This window comes from Diabrotica virgifera, chromosome 9 (genome assembly GCF_917563875.1).
Source record: "Diabrotica virgifera virgifera chromosome 9, PGI_DIABVI_V3a".
Classification (NCBI taxonomy): Eukaryota; Metazoa; Arthropoda; class Insecta; order Coleoptera; family Chrysomelidae; genus Diabrotica; species Diabrotica virgifera.
Genome location: NC_065451.1, coordinates 86,557,322 through 86,562,563, shown reverse-complemented (window position 1 = coordinate 86,562,563; position 5,242 = coordinate 86,557,322).

Genomic DNA, 5,242 nt, shown 5'->3' with positions numbered 1-5,242 from the left:
ATGATATGGACTGTTGAGTTCAATACTAAACAGTTGCTTGGCTTTATTGTATGTGATTGAAACCAAGACAAAGTTGTTTTTCATGTTTTATATATATGTGTACATGTCTCTCGTTTTGTGTTTTTTAGCTTGTAGTTTGTATAGAGAAGACTTTTTGTACTGGGCCTGATGATGAGTCATATATTGTAAGACTCGAAACCGGTTGCCCCATGATTACATAACAACTAATAAAAAATACAAACTATAGATTGCGAGTATTGACTCAATTACCATATCCAATTGTATAATGGACTCGCATTGGCAACCCTTTCATCATTTGAAAAGAGATATAGTAAATAAAAGAGGATAATAAAAGAGAATAATAAAAGAGGATAATAAAAGAGGGTAATAAAAGAGGGCGCCAACCGATTTTTAAAGGGGAAAATGGGTAAACTAAATAGAAGAAGATAATTATTAATGAAATATTAAAGGAAATAAGGTAAAATAATTATTTAAAAATAAAATATCAAAGATGTGACGTTTGTAACGTTACAGGTTAGTATTTCATATGTTAACATACTATGTTGCTAACTTATTTGCATTTAATAAATAAACTCTGTTTTTAGATGAATCACATTGTGTTATGCTTGATGAAAAATCCGATATATTTATATTTTATTTATTACCTTTCGCCATGCTCGCCAGTCTTTATTTACCCCATCGCCACAACTGTTAAGGATATTGGCAATTTCTTGCCATTGACTTTGAGCATCCTTTTGGGAGAATGTATTAGAAAATTTTGCACTTAGCAAATTGGGATGTTTTCTCATATATTCTAGTAATAATTTCTTTTGCTCCTCTGATGTATTCATGGTCCTTTTTCCTTTGGCTTTCACTGTTGGGATTTCCATTTTTCAAACTGAAAAGAAACGTGTTCGTGTTGTTGTAAGTTGTAACGATAAATAAATAAAAAATACCTAACCCTATTCGACAGCAGACAGCAGTCAAGACCAAAGTGAAGAGAGGCGTTTTAGATATTTACAGTGTCGCTAAATGTATTTAGACGTCAACAATGCGAAAAGTCGCATGTTTAAGCGAACGGGGCTCAAGAATACCGTTTTTAGGAAATGTTCGCAAGTCAATCCTTCGCAGCTTGCGTATACGCGCTAATTGCGGGTGATGTCGAGAATAGCTATCCAGCTGGCATGTTAGTTGTGTCTAGATACTCTAGCTTTATCATACCTTTGTTTAAAGCTTCTTTGACAAAGTGATAACGGATATCAATGTGTTTCGTTCTCCTATCCATTACAGGATTTATTGCTAATTTATGAGCTCCCATATTATCCTTATATAGTATAACGATTTCATCAATACCGAACATCTCATACAACAATTTTTTTTAAATAGCCTCTTTAGCAGCTTCCGATACTGCTATGTATTCCGCTTCTGTGCTTGATAGAGAAACGCTATTCTGTTTTCTGCTTTCCCAGACAATGAGTCCACCAGAAAACTGAAAATAGAAGCCAGTATAAGAGTTTCTGTCATGAGAGCTATTCCCCAACTTGCATCTACATAGCCTTTTAAATAATTATCATTTTTTGAAAAAGTTAAACCATGCTATTTTGTAGTCATTAAGTATTTTAATATTCGTTTTATATGCTTCCAGTGCGTTTCTGAATGATAATTATTAAATTGACTGAGATAACTTACAGGATATAAAATGTCTTGTCTTGTCAAAACTGACAGATACATAAGACCACCTATTAAGTTTTGATAAGGCACTTGAGCAGATGCATTATCGTCTCTATTCAAATTTAAACTAATCTCCATTGGGGTAGAAACCTCTTTCGAATTCTCCATATTGAACCTTTTTAACAACTGTTCAATATACGATTTTTGATCTAGAGCTATAACACCATTCTGTTTATTACGAGTTACTCTCATACCTAAACAATTCTTAATTTCTCCCAAAACTTTAATCTTAAAACATTCATTTAATCTTAACTTTAAATTATCTGATTCATCTGAATCATTAGAAAAAATAAAAAAATCATCAACATAAACAGAGATAATGGTTTTTAGATTATTTTTCATCTTTGTGTATAGACATGGCTCATAATCAGATTTCTTATAACCTATATTAATTAAGAAACTATCAACTTTTTCATACCAAGACCGAGCTGAGTGTTTTAAACCATATATGGCTTTCTTTAGCCTTAATACTTTGTTATTTTCAATTTCTAAAGCTTCAGGTACTGTTATAAAAACATGTTCTTTTAAATCACCGTTTAGAAAAGCCATCGCAACATCAAGATGAAAAATATCCAAATTCACATTTGCTGACAAAGCAAATAAAAGTCTTAATGTAGAATGCCTTATGAGTGGAGAAAAGGTTTCATTATAATCAACACCAAACTTTTGAGTGTAACTTTTTGCTACAAGTCTTGCACGACATTTTACTTTAACCGATTTATCAACCTTTCTCTTGTTTACCCACTTACACTTCACTACACAACCTCTTTAGGTACATCAACCACTTCCCATGCTGCATTATCCTCGAAATACTGCAGTTCTTCTGTCATAGCCCCTAACCATAAGTTACTATCTGGTCTCGACATGGCATCCTCGACACTAACTGGACCACAGTCACTATCCGAACACAAATAACTCACAAAATCATAAAATCTTTTTGGCTAAGGTATTCTGGTTGATCTCCTAATTTCATCTGGCAAATTTGACAAGTCACATACATAATTTCATCGATCGATGTGTTCTCTTCAACGTGATGATTCTGATTCTGACATGATTTATGATTATCTCCCACTGAATCTGATAATCCTGACAACTCTTCACCAACTGTGATTGAAATATCAATTGATTTTTCATTTATTACTACATCCCTACTTATAACAATATCTTTGATTTCAGAATCATATAATCTGTAACCTTTAATTGTGTCACTATAACCAACAAGGGCAGTTTTCTTTGACTTTTTGTCCCATTTATATCTTTTTTTTAGGTATCGGCATCATTACCTCAGATCCAAAGATTCTTAGATGACTAACATCAGGTTTTTTTGTTGGTCCAAATTTCTATCGGCGTTTTAGTAAAGCCAGTTACAATTAGGGCTTACAATACCGGCATTCCGGGTTCCCAAATACCGGAATCCCGGACGATTTTTGTCCGGTATTCGATACCGGTATTTAAAATAAAAATACCGGTATTTCGGTATCAGCTTAATTTATAAAAAGTGAATTGATGCACAATAAACTTCCTTCTAAAATATTTTTTGCTGTTACAAGAGATTATTTTTGAAGATTAACAAACAATATCATTGTAAAAAATATTTATTAAACACGTTTATTACACATACAAGTCAAGTATAGCGCTTTCGTTAGCAATGTCGTTTATTTAAGGCGAAGGGTATCTCGTCTATACAAATACATAAAAGAGTTACATAAAAATTCTTAAATATTTAAAATTAGACTAATTTAGTTTATAAATAAGCCGTAAAATTTATTAATCAGAATTGTTTTTACATTTTCAGATCTATTTTTCATCTTTTTTGTGTATTGTGGTGTATAAATTAGGCTCACTTATTTTCTGAATTACAAGTCGGAAAAATGAAAGAATACCCATGAACGAACTTATAAAACACGCTGTATTTTCCTGTCACCGTGTCACAAAGAAAAATGCCCAGCTCAAGTACATGTAATAATAATTATTACATGTACTTGCGCTGGCCAATTTTTTGTATGACACGGTGACAAGAAAATACCCTATTATATGCTAAATTTATCCTAGAATCAAATACATATATATTATATAGTTCTTCTATTTGCACATTTTTGGATCTATCTATTCCTACTCTCTATGTAATATTATAAACATTTACTCATTTCAAAACAAAATTTAATAGGTTTCATATATTATTTAATAACAAGTCGATATAACAACTGACGATAGTATAAATATAACGTGTATATTTTTTATTCATAATGCCGGTTTTAATACCGGTATCCCGGTATTTGAAATTTTAAATACCAAATACCGGTATTGAGATTTTGGCTCGGTATTGTAAGCCCTAGTTACAATTGAACGGTTTCTTAAATAGACAGCAGTGTTCACTGCTTCAGCCCAAAAAGTCTTTTCTAGACCAGAGTCAAATAAAAGACACATAGCTTTCTCTACTATCGATCTATTTAATCTTTCTACACCGTTCTGTTGTGGAGAATAAGGATTTGACTTTTGGTAAATGATTCCATTATTTGTTAGAAAGTTTTCAAAAATGTTACTAAAAAATTCACCACCTCCATTGGTTTTCAAGATCTTTATTTTAGTATCTTTCTGTTTTTCCACTAAAGATTTAAAATTCTTAAAATTTTGAAAAGTTTCATCTTTACTTTTTTGAAAATAAACAATAAATCTTTATAATTTATATGACAAAATCTTCTATGCCATATATCATTATTAATGGTAGTTGCCATAAAAACTTTCTGTTCATTGGGCACTTCAAAATTTAAACGATATACATTGTCTATCAAATCAGCTGTTGCAATAATTCATTTTTATTGTATATTTTGCAACCTGCATTGTCAAATATAACATCATTTCCATTTTTAATCAGTTGATAAACAGATAAAAGATTTGTTTTCAGATCAGGAACATAATAATATATTATTGATGCTTACCTCTGATCTCTTATTATCGACAATTGTGGTTACCATCATATCACCAACACATTTCACTGCCAAATTTTCACTGTTAGCCACAGTTATATTCGACGAACTTGCATCTCGGATATTTGTCAACCAATCTTTTCTCGCTGTAAGATGCTGTAGATTTAAAGTTTCCACTTAAAAATGTTGCACTAAACGCATTATTATTAGCACTAGGACACTTATTCATATAATGACGTTTTTGTTTACATCGAAAACAGGTTATATTTTCCTTGTCTTTCTTGTTGCCGGTTTTGACATGCTTAGTGCTAACTTCACTCGACTTTGACATAAAAGCTGTCTGCTTTTCACTACCAGCTCCGTCTATCTGCATATCTAGCAATTTAGATTTGATCTATGGTCAATGAGACCTATACCTAGGTCTCATAGTTTTTGCGTAATTTGCAATTAATGTATCTCATTGTATGAAATTGCATTTTATGACAGTACGGTCTGGTAGTTATCAAAAATATAAACATCCGTGTATAATATTCAAATTTAATTGTTCCTAAAAATGAATAATCACGTTATCTACGAAAGAGTAG